Genomic DNA, 12,520 nt, shown 5'->3' on the forward strand with positions numbered 1-12,520 from the left:
GGGCCTGGCAGTTTGAGGCTTCTCCCTGGGTCTGGGTCTGACTCAAGACCCTCCAGGTGTCTAGCGATCCACAGACACCCACCTTGTCTGGGAAGAGTACAAGGATTTCCCAGTCCAGATACACTGTAGTTTCTGGAAATGTCTCTGGGAGGGAAATCAGCATGCAGCCAGCTTGCTAGATGCCTGGAGGCTCTGGGACCGGCCGCGTGGGCAGGCCTCCAGTGCTCATTACAATGATGGCTTGAAGGTTCGTTTTCTTGAGTTTATGCCAAATGCTCTTGAAGTTATTGAACAGTTCATTCACAGTGTGCTTCCCTTCCTCTACTATGAAATGGATTAATTAACACTAAGCTAAGGAATATACTTGGTAAATATGATGACCCGCATCCAGATATATGTAATGTGTTCTTAATGAGCATGAAGCAGGACATGATCTTCTAGTTATGAATGCATGGCATGACTTGGAGATATTTTTGTTATTACTGGACAACATTTAAGGCCGTATACAGAGGGGTTGTGTGTGTGTGTGTGTGTGTGTGTGTGTGTCTGTGTGTCTGTGTGTGCTTGTGTGTGTTGGATTTTCTCTAATTTATATGTAGATGACATCGCTTTCAAGAAAATTCAGCTTATGTTTGTCCCTGGACCACTGGAGTTCATCTGATGAAAAAGTTCCTCTTGAAGAGCTATAAATGGATTCAGTTTTGCCTTTTATTTCACATCTCGGTGCCTATACAATTGACAACACTGTATTTTTAACGCAGGGCCTTGTACTTACTTGGCTGGTGCACTACCTCCTGAGCTATGCCTCCAACCCTCCTTTTTGCCGGTTATTTTAGAGATGGAGTCAACTGAACTTTTCTGGCAGAGCGCCCCTACAACTCTGTCTGTGCAGACCTCATCCTCTCGAGCAGCTAGGACTATAGGTGTGAGCCACTGGTGGCAGGATCACCCGCTTATCTTAACGTCCTGTTAGACTGCAAACCCTTTTCAGTTCAGATAGAGACTGGCCAGTCCCACACGACGATGGGATTCCAGACCAGCTCTCCATCTGTTGTCTGTACCTTCATCCACCTGCTTCAAAGAGGAGGATGGCCAAAATAAAGACACAAGAAAACAGAACGCCCAGAACGCCGAGGGACTGCCCCCCCCGCCCCCCCCCCCCCTTCCTGGGAAGGCTGGGGGAGGGGAGGAAGGCAGACAGGAAGAGTGATGGCTGAATTAAAGGAGTGATAGTATGGTCCATTCTTTCTGCAGATGGAAAGTTGGTAAGTGAGAATGTAGAGGGGAAAGCTCCTGCTGGCCTTGGAGCAGGGGAAGAGAGCGGATGTGCGCTTCCGTTCCGAGAATGGCTTTCTCTGCCTGCTACCTTTTCGTCCTGCTTGCCTTCCACGCTGCGGTTCACGGTCCCTTCTGAGTCCATTCGTTTCAGCCAGCTGGGCACAGGCATTCCTGCCCTGTGCTGCAGGACATCATTTTGGGAGCACCTGGAGAAGCCAAGGCCGGAGGCCCCCTCCTGCCCCCGGCCTGGCTCCGGGCAGGCCACGGCAGCATCTTGGCTTGGGTGTGTGCAGCCCTGCTCCGGGCTCTCATGCCTCGGTGGTTCCGGGGTCCTGTCTCTAAGGAGGGCCAATGGCGCCTTCCTTCAGCCCGGTTCCTCGCTGGGGGCAGCTCTCCTGAAGCACGTCCTTCAGTGGAATGTGTGCAGTGGATTTTCTGCTGACTTTGGCTCTTGCTAATAGTCCAGAATTCCTACAGCACAGGATTGCTTGAAGGTAAAAAATGAGCACCAGGCCAGCAGGAATAAGGAGGATAAGGACACCTCCCCACCCACCATTGGCAGCCACTTCCGCCCCACAAGGGGAGTGCAAGTAGTGGGAAGACTCCCATCGGAGTGGGCATGTCCTCACTGGGGACTTACTGATGTGACTTTGCTTGTCTATCAGTATTTGAATAAGAGGGTTGTACTGAATAATGTGGTTTGTCAAACTCAAAAATTACAGTCCAAAGGAAATTATTGTTGCAAGTCATTTAGACCCCGTAGTTTCTAAAAATAAACAATCCATTTCTTACAAATCAGGTTAGAGCATTTTTATAGACACCTTTTTGTACTCTTGAGGTAAAACTGCTACACTGTTAAATCTCAGTTTTAAAAGTATGATATTACATCTTCAATCTACTTTGAGATAGCATCCTGGATGGGTATATTTGAAGATAATTGTGAAAGGTTATGTGTTATGGGAAATCTCTCTACAGGGTATACTTTTTCACAATTAAATGCTTGAAGAAAAACACACAAATCAACCCTTAAAAACAATATAAGCTTAAAATACTTACTGTGTTTGTTTTGATAAATTTTTCAGTTACAATTAAAATAATTACCTTTTAGCTTCGCTTCAAATGAATTTCAATTTAGCATTTCAATGCACTTGAAAACTAAATTAAGTTGGACTGGATTGTAGGAGAAAATGGGTCTCTATTACTTATAAATGAAGTAAATGACTATCAGTATCAAGGTTGTCCAGTAAGTGACAGTTATGTTTAAGTCTGCTTGTGATGGTAAGTTATCCTTTGTGTTTTTGCTCATTCTTTCTGTCACTTGTGGGGCTTGAACTCAGGGCCTGGGTGCTGTCCCTGAGCTCTTCAGCTCTAGGCTAATGCTCTACCACTTGAACCAGAGCACCACTTCTGGCTTTCTGGTGGTTAATTGGAGATAGGAGTCTCACAGACTTTCCTGCCTTGGCTGGCTTTGAACCTCAATCCGTAGATCTCAGCCTTCTGAGTAGCTAGGATTACAGAGGTGAGCTAGCAGTACCTGGCTCTTTTATGTGTTATTTATATGAAGGTCAAAAAATAGATCTAGATTAGGGAGAAAAAAAATCCTGTTCTAATCACCCTGATTTTAGATGTCCTCAATTGTGTAAATAAATCAAGGGATAGAATGCCCCAAACTAAAATTTACAAGTTTGCCTCAGGGTTCTCTGCCTGTATTTGCCAGTGAGCAAGGCAGCATAGGACAGAATTGTGCTGTGATAACTCATGTAGACTTGGCTTTCATGATGGACAGGTTGTTGGGGCTACACTGGAAGCTTCAGAAAAGAGCTGTCAAATATCATAGTAAGCCCACCTAGCCCACAAAATATGCAAAATAAAAGATGTACCATGAGTTGCTATGATGCAGGATCATTTTCAGTGATTTTTTTTTTGAGCAATCAGATATCAACACAAAATTGAACACTGATTAGGCTCAGGAAAAGGCGATGTGGAAAGCAATGGGTTATCTTTCCAGTCACCATCAAGACTTTAAACTTTCCTTCTATCATTATAAAATATCTTTTAATTTTTAAAGTAATATTTTTCATAGACAGTTCTTATTCATATTATTCATATCATTGCCCAGGAAACATGTAAAGCTTGCCACTTTAAAAAATAATCAGGAGTAGTGACTCATGCCTGTAATCCCAGCTAGTCAGGGGACTGAGATCTGAGGATCATGGCTTGAAGCCAGCCTGGGCAAGAAAACCCAGAGACTATTACCACCTATTAACCCCCAAAAAGTCAGGAGTGAGATGTGGTTCAAGAAGCAAATCTCAAGTCTTGAGCAAAAAAAAAACAAAAAACAAAACAAAAAAGAAGCAGAAGGAGACCCACAGGTCCTGAGTTCAAACAAGCCCCAGTACCAGCACACACACACACACACACACATGCACACACACACGTACACACACATACAAGTGCCCACACACATCTGTACATGTGTGCATACAGACACGCACGCGCACGCATACACACACAGACTTTGATTGTAAAGCAGAGGGCCAGCCTGGAGCAACAAAGCTAAGAGGCAGTGCTCAGGACCTGAGTTCAAATGCTCCCACAGTAACAATCATTAAATCCAAAATGATTTTATCCAGGGCCATGGCTTTCCTCTTTCCTCACAGTCTGATGTTTTTGCAGCATTGCCGCTGGGGACCTCCCTCAGTAGAAGCAAGCCCCAGTGTGGTGGGGTTGGGAGAAGGACCCCCCTCAGTAGAAGCAAGCCCCGGTGTGGTGGGGTTGGGAGAAGGACCTCCCTCAGTAGAAGCAGGCCCCCCGGTGTGGTGGGGTTGGGGGAAGGACCCCCCTCAGTAGAAGCAAGTCCTGGTGTGGTGGGGTTGGGGGAAGGACCTTGGTGAGGTAATTGGTGTTGGAGAGCCACGTGGGTGACAATGTCACAGTGCCATGACAAGTCAAAGACGATGAAGGAGGGGTTTGCAAGCCAGTGGGCTTTCCTCACGAACTGCACTACTCCTGCACACTGATCTCACAGGGGCAGCCTCCAGAGCTGTGAAGAAGAGGAATCTATGCTTTCAACCATCACGTTCCGCTATTCTGATAGCAAACCATGTATCCAGAAAGACCTGCACACTGCCGCAGATGGAAAGCTACAGTTCCAGCAGGTGCCTGGGGCTCGCGCCTGTCATCCTAGCTACCCAGAAGGCTGAGATCGAAGCACTGTGACTCAAAGCCAGCCCTGGCAGGAAAGTCAGTGAGACTTATCCCCAATCAACCAGCAAAAAGCCAAAAGGGGAGCTGTGCCTCAAGTGGTAGAATACTAGCCTTGAGAAAACAAGCTCAGGGACAGTGCGCAGAACCGGGACACACACACACACACACACACACACACACACACACACACACACACAATGCAATTCTATCCAAAATTCAATTCTTATCCTAAGTCTCCTATGAGATGGTCCCTTCTTACTGTTGTGACACCTACACCTCCTTGTCAGATATTCCCCGTTCAGCCCCTAGGCAGCTTCAGTTGCTTCCAGGCTATTCTTTCCACTCACTCTTGTGTCTTCCACATCAGAGTATGAGAGGATCTTCGTCTTCTGAGAGAAGAGTCCTCTGCCAGCTTGAAGCCCTTCCTCTGAGTGCGACGCCATTGCCCACATGATTCTGGTCTCTCAGTCTGCTCATTCTTCCTCATGATCATACATCCCCTGAAACATAAACTTGCTTCATTTCTATAATATCTTGTTCTTCTATCAGGTCAAGGAGAATAGGGACTTCATCTGTTTTATTTATTACAGAACTCTCAGCTAGTAGGTTTCTGCCTGGCATACACCTGGGTTCCTTGAATTTATAACCATGCATTACACCCAATTTATCATTTTGTCTCTAGGTCTAAAGAGTTCACAGATACCTCCTGGGAGAGCTAGCCTGTAAAAGGGGCAAAAACAATTTGTGTATAAATCTCATCAGATTTTATCCAATATCATTGTAAACTTAGGGTATGGTTTAAGTTGCTCAAAAAAAAAAAAACCAACACCCCAAAAAACAAGTACTCTTTATGTGTCAAGCCTGGGTGTGCTTTTATAACTAAAAGAATTATTTTAAAAAAAGAAAGTAATTGAAAGAAAAAAAAACCTGAGAAGAAAATTGTATCTTAATAAGTTTAAAGTATTTGCTGAAAAAGTATGACTTTATCATGCAGATCAGTTGTTCTTTTTTTTTTTTTTTTTTTTTTTTTTGCGAGTCCTGGGGCTTGAACTCAGGGCCTGAACACTGTCCCTGGCTTCTTTTTGCTCAAGGCTAGCACTCTGCCACTTGAGCCACAGTGCTACTTCCAGCTTTTTCTGTTTATGTGGTGCTGAGAAATCCAACCCAGGGCTTCATGCTTGCTAGGCAAGCACTCTACCGCTAAGCCACATTCCCAGCCCTCAATTGTTGTTAATATTGTGGTTGTTTTGTTTTATTTTAAAAGAATTACTTAAGCCAGGAGGCAGAGGCTCATGCCTATAATCATAGCTAAGAGACTAAGATTGGAGGATCCTGGTTTAAAGCTAGCTCAGACAGGAAAGTCCATGAATCTTCTATCTCATCTTCATAGCAAGAAGTAACAAGCGGAGCTGTGGCTCAAGTGGAAAAGGGCTAGCCTTGAGCAAAGTCGCTCAGGGACAGGGCCTAGAACCCGAGTTCAAATTCTGAGACTGGCAAAAAGAAAAAAAAAGAGAAAGGACTTATTTCAAATAGCCTTTTAATAAAATGTCAGTCTAACAAAGTATTGAAACGCCAAGGAAATTTGCGTGTTGACCTTTGAACTTCCAAATAACTCCCTTTCCTTGCTAGGCATCAGAATAAATGACAATGTGAACTCATTTGTGAAATGTTCTGTGCTAATCTGAGATTAAATTCGTGGTTTGTGCTGGTAAGCATTTTCCTCATTGTGCAAAAAACAAAAACAAAACAAAACCCTGTAAGAAACAGCTTCAGGAAGGAAGACACATTTTTTTAGCCTACAGGTAACTGTTTGTACCATGTGATCGAACAAAGATACTCACCATGTGGCAGACAGGAGGCAGACAGACCTCTGCCTGGAAAGGGACCAGGGACAAGGCACCTCCTTGGGGGCATTCTCCTTGTGGTCCCTTTTCTCCAGGAGGCCCAGAGGGTTTCGTCAACTCCCAGCAAGAGCGTGGAGTTGTGAGTCCAACCCTGGCCTGGTCCACGGAGGCCCCTCAGGATCCCACTGCTTCCCAAAGCCAGACTCTCACCGGAGCTTCCATGGAGACCCAGCTCCAACACAGGATCTGCAAGAGGGAGGAAACCGTGCTGAATGGTGACCGAGGCATGGGACGGAACACGGAGGAAATAAAGAAGTTCATTGAATCCACGGGAAATGAAAATAAAATCTACCAGAACATTTGGGATGCAGAACCAGGAGGGGGAGTTCTAGCTATTTCACCCCAGTGAAGTAGATCTCAAAATACAACACCTCGATGATACACCTCCAGCTCCTAGAAAAACAAGAATAACTCAAACTCAAACCTGTAGGTGGAAATAAATAATGCGTATTAGGGCAAAGTTCAGTGCAGTAGAAACTGAAAAATCCACACAGAAAAACAACACAGGAAATGCTTATCTTATAAAAAAATAAACAAAATTGACAAACTCTTAGCCAGTCTAGCCAAATAGAAAAGAGAGATCACCTCAATAAATAAAATTAGGGATGAAAATTGACATCACAGCAAATAGAAGACAAATCCTGAGCACTTACATGACAATTTTTTAGAAACCCTCACTCAAACAACTGGGAAATTCTAGTAGAAATTGATGAAAGTATAAATAATTTCAACCATCAAAATAGAGTCAAGAGGATGAAAACCATTTCAACAGACCTATGACAAGCAAAGAGACTGAAATGAAATTAAAGAATCTCCAAAGAATAATCCAGAATTTGAGTAAGTCGAAGTCAACTCTGTGTGTGTGTGTGTGTGTGTGTGTGTGTGTGCACTTGAATGCACAGGACAGGCTTAAAATCAGGACCTGGGTGCTGTCCTTTAGCTTTATTACTCAAGGTTGGTTCTCTACTACTTGAATCATACCTCTGCTTCTGGCTTTTTGGTAATTAATTAGAACAGATACCTTTATAGTGTTTCCTTCCTAGGTTAGATTTGAGCCATGATCCTCAGATCTTAGCCTTCTGACTACCTGGGATTACAGATGTAAGCCACCCATGCCAGGCTAAGGCTTTTAAAGTAGAACTAATACCAATACTTCACAATTTCCATAAAACAAACAATGAAGGATCATTACTTTACTCATGCTATGAAACTACATTTACATTCATCTAAAAACTAGACAGAAACACAGCAACAAAAATAAAATGGAGAAAACTATAGATCACTGATCTATTTGATGAAAACAGATCAAAACATCAATAAAATCCCTGCTAACTGAATTCAACAAATAGCTGAAAGAAGGCGTGCATCACAAATATGTTACTTTTATCCTAGATCATGAAAGACTTGATTTGCAGAAATGATCAACAAATATAATACAGAACATAAACATATTGGAGAAGAAGAATCATATGATTATCTCAATAGATGCAGAAAAACCTTTGTCAAAACCCAACATTCTTTTGTGATGAAGCTGGGAATCTGAGACTCAGACCTCAACATAGCACAGGCTTTGGATGGCACAACAAATGGTGTGAAATGGAAACCGTCCCCTCTGAAACAGCAACAGGACAAGGATGGGTCTCAGTGTGACGCCCGGGTTCCTGGCCAGAGCAGTGGGGAGAGAGACCAGAAGGGTATGAAAAGCATACACCAGGGAAAGAAGCCCAGCTGTCTCCATTGAAATGCTGGGGTTGGGAGCGGGGACTGGAACTTAGAACTGGCACAGGCAGGGCCTTCCTAAACAGATCTCCGTGGGTGCAGTGCCCAGGAGACAGAACTGGCATGTGAGATCGTATTAGCTGTAAACTCTCTGCAGATGAAGTAAACAGTTACTCTGCTTACAGAACGAGAGACCTCTGCCAGCTATATACCTCCAGCAAGGACACAAAGAGATTAAAAAACAAACAATAACAATAACAACAACAAAAACTGCCACGCAAGTAATAACCCAGTAACCCAGTAAGTAAGTGGGCAAAAGAGATGAACAAAACTTCTCAGAAGAAGTAAAAACAGGCAAGAAGCACATGTGAAAATGCTCAACATCCCTGGAAATACGGGAAATGCAAACCTAAACAGCACTGAGATTCCACATTACTCCTTGAAGACTGGCCATCAGCAAGTGCTCAGTTAAATCCTGCGGGTGGAGGTGGGGGCAGAGGCACCGTATCCACTCCTGGTGGGAATGCAAAGGCGTGCAACCACCGTGGAAAGCACTTTGGAGATTCCTCAAGATGGGAAGTAGACCTGCGGTCCAGTGGACCGGGCGTGGGCATAGTCGGAAGGAATGAAAGTCAGGTACAACAGAGGGACCTGAACCTCCAGGTTACATGGCAGCACTACTCACAACTGCTAAGTGAGGACACGTCCCAGAGAGACAATGGTATAGATGGAGGAGAAGAGAGAGAGGTGAAGAGGTAGATTACATGCAAGTCAGGTATGGAGATACAGACAGTAAATACACAGAAATACAGCCAGCTAGATACTTGGATGGCCTATAGAATACAGAAATGTAACTATGTAGATATGTACACATAAATTTAAATTGTATTTATCCATCAGGAAGAATACTGTCCTTTTAATTGGAGAATAGTAAGTGAAATGACGATGGTTGCCTGTTTTCTCTCCCATGAGCAAGTTAGACCTGAAATAGAAATACACAAAGAAACTTACAAATCCACACATGCGTGCATGACACACACACACCATATATATGCACACACCCACACATCCCTCACACACATGGTCAAACTGACTGAAGATGGCACGTGACTGACTTTTCATGGTGTAATCCCCGTGACCAGCTTACAGACAGTTAAACAAAATGAAAAACCGAGAAACTGAAGTATGTCTTGATGGGCGATCGTCATTGCTAAGGAGAGGGGCAGACGAATGGAGACAGGACAACTCCTTTGCGTAAGTATTGGACAATAATAATAAAAAAGCAAGACACATATACTAATGACAAAATACCAATAAAGCAGCTGTGATGATACATGACTTCCAATTCTACAGCATTAAATGCTCCTTTGTGTGTTTCAAGACACTTGGTGAGCGTTTGAACATCATCGCTGCTGCCTCCCTCCTTTGATGAGGACCTTGGGAGACTGCGAGCCAGAGGAGCCCAGCTTGCTGCAGGGGTGAAGTCCGACGGCTGCCCCCGGGCCAGCGAGCCCACGTTGCCCCAGCCCTCGGCGCGTCTCACTCGGGATGAAATTCCCTTTTTGTTTTTTCCCCCCACACACTGACGCTGATGGACGGCTGTTATTTTTTGAGCCAGCGCTGTAACAAGGAGTCACTGGTGCTGGCTAACACGGTGGTTATTAGGGCATTGATGGAGATGGAGCCTGACACAGGCTGGGGGAGCAGTGGACAGGGTCAGCCCGTCCTGGCAGCTGGCCTCCTGCCGGCCCTGTGCCTGCAAGAAATATGAAGCTCTGCAGGCCGCGGGGCCTGGTGGGGTAGATCATTTATAATGGAATGGTTACATGATGTTGCAGAAATACAAATACATCATCGCAACATGGCAATGCATAACCCCCCACCCTACACACACCCCAACACCCTGCCAGCAGGCCCTACTTAACAAGAATGGCTACATTTGTCTTGATCCAACTGGTCTTGGGCTTTGCATGGCTGCTGCAAAGATTGCCTACATAAGATGCAGTAGGATTCCTGGACAAGCTAGAGACAAAGGATTTTCCTTTTATGAGGATTTAAATAGCAATAGCTCTATTATGTGTCCAGATGACTAGTCTCCCATTCAAGCAACAAACACTTCTGTTACTACCGTTTGCTCTGTCTTGTATTTGTTAAAGACAGTTGAGTAATAATGGCTCCAGTAGTTGTGTGAAAAATGCAATAAAAGCTGTGGAAATGCTATTGTTGAAATTTAACTTGTAAGTATTACGAGATTGGTTCCTCCTATGCAGACTAAAACAGGGACAAGAACACTGAAGGTGAATGGATGCAGTGTGGGCTTGAGAAGGAGAAGGTAGACGGCCTCTCCATTCTGCTCTCTCCCCCCTCCTTAGAAACAGCAGGGTGATTCTATTCCATGATAGCAAGGTTTCAGATTTTTTTTTAAAGACCACAACATACACCTGCATGTAGAAGTCTCCTTTACCTGGAGGTGTGAATGAGATTTAAGCAACAGCCTCTCGTTACATTTTCTGAGAACATTTTTCAATGGTGTTCTAACTGAGTGAGCACTGTCCCGGTTTCAGTTCCATTCTTCCTTTCCCCATATTCCCCCCCCCCCCCCAAATCAAGATCTCCAGTGCACATCCTCCATCCTCTGACAGGAGCATGGCCACGGGCATGGGCGCCAGGCACCGAGAAGAACAGGGTTGAAGAAAGGGATGGTCACAGCTGACTTGCTCTGGGTTTCTTTATGTGTAGAGAGAATCGCACTGACGTGTGTAAGCCACTGCTGTTCACAATCATCTACCCTACATGGCTGCTGTTCACATGCACCGGCCTAGCAGAGGAATCTCACATCTCCAGGAGAATGCTCCCCACCTGTGACTGGAAAGCTTGGCCACTGACGTCTCCTCGAGACTCTGTGGCCTTGCTCAGCTAGCATGAGGCTTCCCCACAGAGCTCTGCACACCGGCCATGCCAGGAGAGGGACTGGGATGACCAGGACCATGCCAGGGACCAGGCCCCACATCCCCTCCCAGACAGCAGTCCTGAGTCCCCCTGGGCCTGTGGTGGAACTCTCGTGGTGTGATTGAGCTTAGCCGGAGCTCACGTTACAAACTGAGTCACAATGGCAGCCAGTCCAGAAATGGTCTATCATCTCTGACGTCCAGACAGCACTGAAATGTTGGATCGAAGTCAACCAATCTGCTGTTTATAATACTCTGTTGGTGCTGCCTTGCGTGACTAGTAAAGTTGAAGAGGGATGGCTGCATACATTATATTTCTTCTCTAGTAAGATGTGGTTCGCCTGCTTGTAAACAGAAATGTCATATTAGAGTAATACAGATTTTAAAGAACCATTTAATATGATGAACAACAATGTGAGCTGTCTCTCATAATTGATATCATAAAAATAAACAGCTCAAAATTAGCCAATGCACACAATTAAAGCAGGTCCAACTCCATGAACTCTGAGTCTGTGTGGGTTGGGACACACTTGGGCAGCAACAGTTCAGAAAACTACAACAAAAAGAACAAATGGTATTATTACTCAGGAATAGGAGGATGAAACATTATCAAGATCTCAGTGCTTCCTGGGTTAATTTTGTGCAGGACCACAAAGAATGTCATTAAGCTTTTATTTTCATTGATTTATCTATCTAAACAATTTCATCATAAGGACCAGTTTGAAGAATAAACAAGGAAGAATAGCCACACACCCACAGGAAAAGACTTGAAAGGAAACAGCAGGAGTAATTCAAACGCATTTCCCAAAGTTAATAATGAAAACGCCAAGAATATGATTTTGTCCAGTCACAAAAAAATCATTACCAATAATTTATGACTAAGTTGTATGTGGAAATATAGTATCAATGGACTTGGCTTATTATATCTGTGACACAATATATTTGTGTTGAAATCATTATTAACCAGTCTATACAAATTAGTCTTTTAAAGCCAATTTGACCAATATTTACCAAAGCATAGAAAAATAAAAATACAAATAGAATTTTAATGGAAATATCTAAGTATCCAAAATGAGTCTAAATAATTTAAAATGTTCAAGCAATAGATAAATTTGTAAGTTGGTAGTAGAGTAATATATTTCTTTCCTTATTGACAATTCAAAATCCAGGTTGCAAAAGGGGAAGATGGGTAAATTTAACTCTGATATAAATAAACCTTCAAAAATAGGATCCACAATATATAAATTTCGTTTGTAGTTCTCATTGCAATTGATTAAATAAAGTTTCTCTCTTATCAGTTGCGGGGCTTGAACTCAGGGCTTGGACACTATCTCTGAGCTTTCTTCACTTAAGGCTGGTGCTGACCACTTTGAGCCACAGCACCACTTCCATCATACTACAATAAAAACAAACCTTTCCTATCTAGGGACCTCCTAAAAATAGAGAAGAATGGCTTGAGATGAT

The sequence above is a fragment of the Perognathus longimembris genome, chromosome 18 (genome assembly GCF_023159225.1).
Source record: "Perognathus longimembris pacificus isolate PPM17 chromosome 18, ASM2315922v1, whole genome shotgun sequence".
In the NCBI taxonomy this organism is placed as follows: Eukaryota; Metazoa; Chordata; class Mammalia; order Rodentia; family Heteromyidae; genus Perognathus; species Perognathus longimembris.